The sequence below is a fragment of the Microtus ochrogaster genome, chromosome 16 (assembly GCF_000317375.1).
Source record: "Microtus ochrogaster isolate Prairie Vole_2 chromosome 16, MicOch1.0, whole genome shotgun sequence".
Taxonomy (NCBI): Eukaryota; Metazoa; Chordata; class Mammalia; order Rodentia; family Cricetidae; genus Microtus; species Microtus ochrogaster.
In genome coordinates, this window is record NC_022018.1 from 45,068,810 (window position 1) to 45,079,798 (window position 10,989).

At 44.2% G+C, this 10,989-nt stretch overlaps 1 protein-coding gene across 1 annotated transcript in view; it reads right to left on the minus strand.

Annotated features, from left to right (window-relative positions):
* Mak (male germ cell associated kinase) overlaps nt 1-3,879 on the minus strand; it is a 43,230-nt gene extending 39,351 nt beyond the window's left edge. The window contains exon 1 of the mRNA XM_026783151.1: nt 3,812-3,879. The gene's annotated coding sequence lies outside the window, so the exon portion shown is untranslated. The remainder of the gene's footprint in view (nt 1-3,811) is intronic.
* Between the last annotated feature and the right edge of the window lie 7,110 nt (nt 3,880-10,989).

Sequence of the window (10,989 nt, forward strand, 5' to 3'; positions counted from 1 at the left end):
GCCCGTGGCTGTCAGTGGACAGGGCCCGTGGCTGTCAGTGGACAGGGGCCCGTGGCTGTCAGTGGACAGGGGCCCGTGGCTGTCAGTGGACAGGGGCCTGTGGCTGTCAGTGGACAGGGGCCTGTGCTGTCAATGGATGGGCCTGTGGCTGTCAATGGGCAGGGTCATGTGGCAGTCAGTGGACAGGGACCTGTGGTACCAGCCACTCCTCACCCTGAAACCTGGAGCTGCCCCTGGATCATCCTGATTTCTGGAACGACACTAGAAAGGCCTTTGAAGCAGAGACGAGAAAGGAAGTGTGAGACACTAGGACCTGGACGACTAAGGCAGAAAAATCTACATGAAGCATCGCCATAAAAATAACGTAATTCTGAGGCCAGAGAGGTGGCTCAGTGATTAAGAGCATTGGCCGTTCCTTCAGGGGACCCCAGTTTGAGTCCCAGCACCCCGCATATCAGTTCACAACTCCAGTTACAGGATACACAGGACACAGACATACATGCCAGCAAACTCCTCATACACATATGATAAAAGAGGTAAATCTTAAAAATTTAAATTTTAAAATATAATTCTGAAACACGCTGGTGTGGGAACTGGAGAAATGGCTCGGTGAGGTGAGTAAGAACAAGGCCTGGGGACCCCCGAGGACCTGAGTCTGACTACCTAACAAGCACAGGAAAACCTGGGTGTGGTCACATGTGCCTCTGACCCCACAGCTTTGGGAGACGGAGACAGGAGGATCCCTGGTGTATCCTGGCGGCCAGCCTAGTCCAGATTCAGTAGGGAAACCCTGTCTCCTGTGGAAAGTGACACAGCAGGACACCTGCCTTCTTCTCTAGCCTGTGCGCACACCGCACACACAGATATAACGGCATGGTGATGACATTCTTTTTTTTTTTTTTTTTTTTTTGGTTTTTCGAGACAGGGTTTCTCTGTGGTTTTGGAGCCTGTCCTGGAACTAGCTCTTGTAGACCAGGCTGGACTCGAACTCACAGAGATCCGCCTGCCTCTGCCTCCCAAGTGCTGGGATTAAAGGCGTGCGCCACCACCGCCCGGCTGGTGACGACATTCTTTAACTTGATTATTCTCCTGATAACAGCTGACCGAGCACAAAGCACTGAGAGCACGGAAGAGGGGAGTCATGGTCCCGAAAATGTCTACACTGTTTTAGGAGAGGATGCAAGAGGCAACACTGGTAAGCAAGGTGGAGGGGAGAGGGTGGGCTTAGGGGTGGGTGGTATTCAGGAAGTAGAAACAGAAGGTAAGAGGGTACCTGAATAAGGAGCAAAAACTACTTTGCATCCACTTCCCAACCGCTCCTCGCCCTTCCACTACGGGGCCCATCAACCACCATCACCACCTCCCTGAAGGGGAGGGCCACCCTGCATGTCTGTGCCCAGTATCACAGCAAACAGACAACCCAGTCAATGACGACTCTATGCCTTGCTATGGAAGCTAAACCGTTTTTGACAAGGCTATTCTAGAAGTTTCATTTTTAAGGCGGACTAACCAAACACCGGATAAACAATGGAAATGAAAAAGTCTATTTTGGGGACAGTGACAGCAGGGGCTATGGTTAGAGATAAGGACTAGTCAACAGGGACCATAGCCATTTCCTGGTGGTGTGTTTGGGATGAAGTGAAGATTACGTGGATGCCACCAGATATTGAAAAGGTCAGAGCCGTGAGAATCCATCCACATTTCAAACCTCACCTACTCTTTAGGTAAAACATGCTTGTGTCCTAGACTTCCTAAGACACAAAAACCAAAAGCTTTAGCAAGGCTTTCTCCCGAGTCATGTGAATTAAAAAAACAAGCAGGTCTTCAGGGCTGGAAGGTGTTTCCCATTCCTCCCACTCTCTGAAGATAGAGAACAATGGCACAATAGAAGACAGCGTGTGTGTAGGCCAGAGGTCAGCCCCCGTGTCCTTCTGGATGCTGCCCACCTTGTTCTGAGATGGAGTCTCTCACTGGCCAGGGACTTGCCAACTTGGTGGGGCTAGATGACCAGCAAGATTCATCTGTCTTTGCCCTTGAGACTACAAGTGTGTGTCTGTCTGTGTTTTCTTTCCCTCTCACATTAATCCCGTAGACTGAACTCAGGACCCCATGCTTGTGTGGTGTGGGGCAAGCATGTTCCCATCCCTGAAGGTAGAAATCAATATTTCCTTGCACCACCTTGCTGACTGCATATCAATAGCTACTTTTTACTAACAGAGCACAGCAAGGCCCTGAACTGATTACGACTCAAAAAAATGCCTTATATCTAATTTAAGTAAAAGCACAGCTCCCTGCCCATGGGTCTTCATCTCACACGCAACATCGCTGCTCTAAATCTATGAACGTAACACAGTTGTTAAGGACTCCAAATTTTCAGCAGCTCAGACATACCATTCATCGACTCTCCTGCAGGTTAAACACATATTCTATGCTCACATTAAAAAGAACATTCATTTAGACTTCCAACCATAGGACTGCAAAAATCTTCATTCTCTCTTATTTACTTTTATCCAAGTGTATAACTACAACACAAATGCACAGTAATTGTCAATTCTCTACTAGCTAATAAGGGGTTTAAATAAGATTAAAAGGGATTAGTGTGGAGGGCAGATGGAGGGTAAAATGGGCCTGCCAGTCACCCAACAGAAACGGTTAGGGGTTAGGATACGTCTTAGGGGAACACATTATCATAACATTCCAAGGCCACCATTAACTTTTTAAACTAAGCCGTAGTGTTTTAAGAATTTTTGAATCAGCTAAAAACAAAATAGAGGAATTAAAAAAAAAGGAAAAGAAAAAGAATCCACACTAGTCAAGTGGCAGACTTATTTATAGAAATCAAACGAGGGATTATTGTAACGGGAAAAGAATATTCCCCCATCCCCCAGCCCGAATCTCATGTAGCCCAGGCTGCCTTTGAATTTGGCTATTAGCTCATGATAGCTTTGAATTCTTGGTGTTAGTATAGACTGAGCCACCATACCAGGCAGGAAAAGATTCTGCCTCAGATTGTAAAGCCACAAAGACAGCTCTGTGCTAACATTCACGAACTGTTTAAAAGTTAATTAATGAATGAACCCACGGCACGGAGAGCTCTAACACCCTGCACAAGGCCAGTTCTGATTAAAATAGGTCACCTCTACGAGAATCCTTTACCATTACAGCAAATGACATAGTGTCAACAAATGACATTAGTCCCTGTGCTCCATATCTGTGCCCAAATTAAAGGCCCAGTTGCGGTAAAGAGCCAGTCTTTGTCTGGCGCACTTTAATCCTTGTGAGCTAAGTCTCTTGGAGCAGATGTCACTGGGGTTGGGAGGAGGAGGTTCTGACCCCGGAGGGTGGGTCTCCCGGGCTTGGAGAGGACACCTAGACCGCCCCTCAGTGCAGGAGCTCAGCTCTCACCTGCTTGCAACCTTGAATGCTCCTAGCAGGTCTGGGTTGGACCTTCTCTTTCTCCTCCCTCCATTTCTACTTTATGAGTTCTGAACTCGGCTCTGCTTCCCCTCAGATTCAGTCCCGTGCCTAAAAGTAGTTTCCACTCATCCAGAATATCCTCAGGATGTGTAGGGGACCCGGGACATCAGCTCAGCCTAGGGATCTCTTTGCAGACGTGTTAAGGGAGGATAGCGCCAAGTCCTAAAAAGCCCTAGGGAGCCTGGAGAACTCTGGGGAGTCCTCGGAGTCCTGGGGAGCCTGAGGGACCCTGGGAAGCTCAAGGAGCCCCGAGAGCCAGCCCCCTGCCCGCGTCCTCCCGTTCCCCAGCCCGTCGCTCCGCCCTGGGACCCTCCTCTCGCCCGCCCGCCCGTACCGGCGTCCAGGTCCCGCCTCCCGGCGGAGAGTGGCCCTGGCTGGACGGAGCGCCGAGGCGACATGCCGGGTGGCTTCGATGCTCAGATCGGGCTGGGTCCCGCAGCCTGCTCGGGATTACCCGCCGGCGCCGGCAGCTTACCTAGATCACTCCCTTGTGAAGCTCCAGCGCCGTGTGTGTTTCGTATCCTAGGAAACGGCCAGGGCGCGCCTGCCCGCTCGGCTAGCCCCGCTCACGCCACGCCCACAGAGAGCGGGGTCGAGCGCGACACGCTCCGCCCACCACCGTAAGTACCGCGTCTGCGAAGGTACCGCCTGTCTATTCTACCAGTTCATCTTTTTTTCTTTAAATGACTAATAGTATTTATTTATTCTTAAAACATTTCTTATTATGCAATCGTCACCTTGAAAATATGAATATTTATATAATTCACCCCTATAATCGGGCCTTTCTAGATGTTGTTGGCTTTGACAATGTGTAAGGTGATTCAGATCTTGTTAGGAAATACCTTGAAACTGACAAGCTAGAGCACCGGATAGAGAACTTGGATACATATGACTTAGCATGCTGGAAGTGTACGTGGTCCAGTGGCACAAAGGAGGGCTATCCACCCACCACAAACAAGTCCTAAGTGGCTACAGGTTGAGAACTAGACTTTCCATTGATATGTAAATCAAAGGATGAATTGACTCACAAACGTTAGACACTTTAAAATGAATAGATTACCCATTAAATACTGCAGAATAAGATAAATCACCTTTAAAGGGAGATGTTTACTCTTATATGAAGTAATTTGCATGACTTATATGAAGTAATTTGCATAGCTTATACGACATAATTGGCGCAGCTTGCAAGTCATGTGGCTGTAATAAATAAGACGTTGAGTTCTGTATAGGAAGTGTTGATTATACACCAGGACAGGAGCAGCTAAATGAATGCACTGAAGACAGAAGAGGGCGCAGCAGTGGGGAGATCCCGGAAGGCAGAGTGTGTAGGCAGGCACTCCTATACTAGGGTGTGGAGGAGAGCTGAAGAAAAACAGTGTTCACAAAGAGAAAGCTGACTCTTGAGATTATATTATAATTTTATTTTATTTTATTTTAAAGAGACAAATGGATTTTCTATTTTTTTTAAGATTTATTTATTTATTAAGTATACAGTGTTCTGCCTGTATGCATTCCTGCAGGCCAGAAGAGGGCACCAGATCTCATTACAGATGGCTGTGAGCCACCATGTGGTTGCTGGGAAGTGAACTCAGGACCTTTGGAAGGGCAGGCAGTGCTCTTAACCACTGAGCCATCTCTCCAGCCCTATATTATAATTTTATATATTCTTTTGAGATTATAATATAATTATATCCTTTCTCTTTCCTCCTTCTAGACCCTCCCCCAACAACCATTCTTGCTCTTTCAAATTCATGACCTCTTTTTTCATTGATTGATGTTGCAGGCATACGTGTATATGAATATGTTTAGATATAACCTGCTCAATCTGTGTAAAGTTACTGCGTCTGTGTTCAGTGCCAGCCGCCTGGTATCAGGTAACAGTAGATGCGCTCGTCCCTGGGGAGGACCATGTCCCCCACTCTCAGCATCCCTTAGTTGCCTGGAGTCTTTTGTGTAGTGTTGAGGCCTTGTGGTTTTCCCCATCCTCCCATCCAACTCCCAACCCCGTACACTTTGACAAGTCTATTGTTGTTGTCCTTTTTCCTCTCACAATTAAACAGTCATTGAAGGGACCCACATACTGTGGGTGCTCCCCTGTGGACCCTGGTTTGGGCACAGACCACACCCAAACACCAGTTTCCAAGCACAAACCAAACACAAAGAGGTCTTCTATTAAAGCAAGGCAGAGACAAGGTGGCTGAGTCTGAGTCGGGCAGAAACAGCAGCAAATAGTTTTGCAAGCGTCAGTTTTAAGAAGGGAAAAGGGGGGGGTGTCTGTGTTAGAATGAGCTAGGACATGTTGGTAAGTTCTGATTGGATTTGTTAATTAGGTTAGTCAAAATAATGAATTTTAATTACTGAACCTTGATGTATTTTGATAGTTGGACCTTGGCGAGCAGTCTTGGGAATAAGTCAGTGAACAAAAAAGGAATAGACCTTGGCGGATAGCTTTAGGAATGTGATCTAAAAGTTTAGAAAGGGAGAGGAAAGGGTCAGGGGCAAGATCCGTTGATGCCGTGTTTGCGGTGTTCGGGTCTGTTAGAGAGCCCTTCAGTCATGTTGGTGAGACCTTCTGGGTGTAGCTTCTGACATTCCTGGGAGACAAACTCTGCAAATTCCCTGATCTTCCCACCCCCACTTCTGCTGTGTTTAGGGAGTTGTTTTGTGGACTATCCATCGGGGCTGCACTCCACAACTCTGCCTTTAGTTATGTTTTTCTGTGATGGTCTCTGTTGAAAAGAGAAATTTCCTTGATGAGAGATGAGGACTTGCCTGAGACTCACCATGTAGCCCAGGCTGGCCTTTTCATGTCATGTCATCAGAATTTCTGTGGCTCGTCCTTTCCTTTGTGTTCCTTGGATTCATTCGGCAAAGTCTTGATTCATTAAATCAGGTCCTCAGTCTGCACAGCAGGAGAGAGGCCTTGTGCTTGCTGGGTGTGTGCCTATAGATGCTCTTCTGTCTCAGGTTTATATCGCTCAATTTCAGGGATCTTTTTTTCCTCTCATGTGGCTTCTCTTTTCATTTATTCATTAAAAGAATGAATGCTGGGTGCCAAGCTTCATGCCCCTGAACACTCAGTTTGGAAAGGGGATAGGCTGATTTCCACTAACTCGTTCTGGGGGTGCACTTTATGGCCACCTGTCCCACTGCCTTGGAGTGTGTGCTGAAGTAGTACACATTGAAGGAACTGTTAATCAATGGCAGAGAGAGAGAGAGAGAGAGAGAGAGAGAGAGAGAGAGAGAGAGAATACTAACTTTCTCCCACTGGACTTCTACTTCTAAAGCTTCCACTGCTTTGCACTAGTGACACACACTGGGCTCTACATCTCTCTCTCTCTCTCTCTCTCTCTCTCTCTCTCTCTCTCTCTCTCTCTCGTGTGTGTGTGTGTGTGTGTGTGTACTTGTATCTGCAGATGCACACACCCGTACACACTGAGTCCAAAGGAGAACACCAGATGCTGCATTCTCTAACTCTCTGACTTATTTACTGGAGGTCTGTCACTGAACCCTGAACCACAGATGGCCCCAGTCCTCCTGTCTCCACTCCTTACAGCGCTGGGGTTATGGGCACGTGTAGCCACACCTAGCATTTGCTGTGGGTTCTAAGGATTTGAACTCTGTTTCTGGAGCTTTAGCAGCAAGCACTCTCCCCTGAGCCATCTCCTCAGTGCCCTGAGGGGTCCCAACCTTAAGAAGAGCCGTGTCCAACCAAAACGGTAGCACAAATGGTTTCACAAATGGGCTGCTCAGTCCACTCATGCGCCATCCTGCCCGAGGAAAGAGTTCATCCTCACTATGGTTTCATAGAATATCAGTGTTATTGATATTTCTCTTAAGAATTGTTCAAGCTAATTGTACCTGTCACAATTATTAGAAGATTATTAGTTGTAAGAAAACTGGGCACTTATGTACATGCTATATACCAGATGGCCACAAGGTGACACTGTTCTACACAATTTCCCCTTTCTTTTCCTTCCTTCCCCTCTGTTTCTCTTGCCTCCCTCCCTCCCTCCCTCCCTCCCTCCCTCTCTCTCTCTCTCTCTCTCTCTCTCTCTCTCTTTGGGAAAGTTACACAGATTTATTTAAGGAGAGGTTTTGCTTTTCTTCATTCTTTTGATTTATTGGAAGCCTTCATATATGAGTACACTGTATTTACGTTATTCCCACCCTGCCCCTCTCTTCTCAAATTACTCCTCTGTCCTCCACCAACTCCCTCTAGAATTTATGACCTCTTCTTCTAGTTATTTTTATTATATGTATTTTGATACAGTGTCTCACTCTGTAATCCAGGCTGATTCACCAAAAAAAGCCCTAGATGTTAGTCAGCCTTTTTATTTTTAATTTTGTTAATTTGGATAGTCTCTCTTTGTCTTTTAGTTAATTTGAATAAGGATTTGTCCAACTTACAGATTTTCCCAAAGAACAAAACTATTCTTTTTATTTATTTTTTGTTTGTTTCTATTTCTGATTTAAGCCCTGATCATTTCTTGCCATCTCCTCCTTTTAGGAATTCTTTTGTTGTTACTGTTCTAGAACTTTTGGTGTGGTGTTAAGTTACTAGTATGAGATCTCTCCAATTTTTTTTATGTATGCACTTACTGCTATGAACTTGCCTTTAAGAACTTCTTTCATTGTGTTCCATAAATTTAGGTATGTTGTGTATATTTTTTAATTCAATTCTAGAAGGTCTTTAATTTCTTTCTTAATTTCTGTCTCATTTTGCATTTAGTAGTGAATTGCTCAGTTTGCATAAGTATGCAATCTTTCTGTTGTTTCTGTTGTTGATATCCAGTTTAAATCTGTGTTGATCAGACAGGATGCAGGGTGTACTTCAATTTTGTTGTGTCTTTTGAGATTTGCTTTATGTCTAAGTATGCCGTTAGTTTTGAAGAATGTTTCATGAAGTTCTGAGAAGAAGGTTCTTTTGTGTTTGGGTGATACATTCTGTAAATACCTGTTTAGTCTATTTGGTTTATAACAGTGGTTCCCAACCTGTGGGTCTTGACCCCTTTGAGGCCACATATCATATTTGCATTATAATTAATAACAGTAACAAAATTACAGTTATATAGTAGCAGCAAAATAATTTTATGGCTGGGAGTCACCACAACATGAGGAACTGCATTAAAGGGTCACAGCATTAGGAAGGTTGAGAACTGTTGTAGGAGGCTGTTTATTCATTTCCAGCTGCCCAGAATCCCAAAATAATCATTCAGAAACTGCATTATTTACAATACTGTCTGGCCAATAGCTTAAGCATATTGCTAGCTAACTCTTACATGTACAATTAACCTATTTCTATTATTTTATATTTTATCATGAGGTTCGTGGCCTACTGGCAAGGATCCAGCTAGCGGCTTGCATCTTTCTCTTCTGGTGGCTCCATGGCATCTCTCGACTCTGCCTTCTTTCTCCCAGAATTCACTTTAGTGTCGACCCCTCCCCTCCGCCGCCTAGCTCTACTCTGCCCTATCACAAGCCAAGGTAGCTTCTTTATTCATTAACGAATAAAAACAACACATATACAGCAGGACCTCCCACACCAGAGAACTACTGATTTATGATATCAGGGACCTCCAGCATTTCTCTGATAGTTTTTGTCTGAATGACCTGTCTATTGGGAAGAATAGGGATACTGAAGTCTCTCACTATTGATGTGTGAGGGTCAATATGTGATTTAAGCCATACAGTGTTTCTTTTATGAATTTGGATGCCCTTGTGTTTGGTCATAGATGTTAAGAATTGCAATGTCCTCTTGGAGGATTTTTCCTTTGATGAGTATGTAGTGTCCTTCCCTATATCTTCTGATTAGCTTTGGTTTAAAGTCTATTTTGTCAGATATTAGAATGGCTACCCCAGCTTGCTTCTTAGATCCATTTGCTTAGAATATCTTCTTCCATCCTTTTATCCTGAGGTGATGTCTACCTTGACAATAAGGTGTGTTTCTTGGATGTAGCAGAAAGCTGGATCCTGTTTCACATCCATTCTGTTACAGTGTGTCTTTTTATTGGGGAATTGAGACTGTTGGTGTTGAGAGATATTAATGAGCAGTGTTTGTTGGTTCCTGTTATTTTGTTGATGTTGAGGACTGTGTGTGTGTTTCCCCTCTTTTGATTTGTTGGTCTGGAATTATGTATTCCTGCGCTTTCTCGAGTGTGGTTAATCTCTTCAGGTTTGTTTTCCAGCTAAGGACTTCTGCAGGGCTGGATTTGTATATAGATAATGCTTAAATATGGAATATTTGTAATCTTTGTGTTTTGTGATTGAGTGTTGCTGGGTATAGTAGTCTGGGTTGACATCTGTGGTCTTTTTGAGTCTGTAGTCCAGGCCCTGCAGGCTTTTAAAGTCTCCACTGAAAAGCCAGATATAATTTTAATAGATCTGCTTTTCTATGTTACTTGGTATTTTTCCCTCAAAACTTTTAATATTCCTTCTTTGTTCTGTATGTTTAGTGTTTTAATTACTATATGAGGAGTGGATTTTCTCATGTAGTTCAGTCTATTTGCTGTTCTGTGTGATTCTTGTGCCTTTATAGGTATCTCCTTCTTTAGGTTAGGGAAATTTTCTTTTATGATTTCATTGAAAGTATTTTCTGGGCCATTGAGCTGGGTTTGTTCCCTCTCCTGTCATTCTTAGATTTGGTCTTTTCATAGTGCCCCCAATTTCCTGGATGTTTTGTGCCATGAATTTTTAGATTTAAATTTTTCCTTGACCAAGGTTATCTGTTTATTCTGTTGTATCTACAAAGACCAAGATTCTCTCTTCCATTTTCTGTATTCTGTTGGTGATGCTTGCTTCTAGGGCTTCTATTCCAATTCCTAAATTTTTCAATTTCCAGATGCCCCTCTGTTCAGGTTTTCTTTATTGATTCTATTTCCACTTTCAGGTCTTTAACTGTTTTAACATTTTTTCCACTGTTTGTGTTCATAGACTTAAGAGACTTATTCATTTCTGTTGTAGAAGACTGATTGTTCGTTTCTGGCCACCCAGACTAGAAATAACCACACCAAAACTGTATTAATAAAATCGCTGTTTGGCCTATTGGCTCTAGCTTTTTATTGGATAGCTCTTACATCTTAATTTAACCTATTTCCATTATTTTATATTTTACCATGAGGCTCATGACCTATCAGCAAGGTTCCAGCTGACAGCTCATGCCTTTCCCCTCTGGTGGCAACATGGTGTCTCTTTGACTCCAGCTACTCCCTGTGTATTCCATGAGTGGGTGTGGATGTCAGGGGACAATTTTCAGGAGCTGATATTCTCTTTCCACTCTTTGGGTCTCAAAGCTGGCGCATAGGTCATCAGGCTTGGTGGCAAGCACCTTTATTTATGAGCTATCTGGCTGATCACATGTTTTTTTTAATTTTTTTTTCTTAAAATAAAAAAGCCTTTTATGTACTTATTGTTTAGGGGTGAGGGAGTGTGTGTGTGTGTGTGTGTGTGTGTGCGCGTGCACAGGGGTGGAGGAGTGTGTGTGTGCACAGGGGTGGAGGAGTGTGTGTGTGT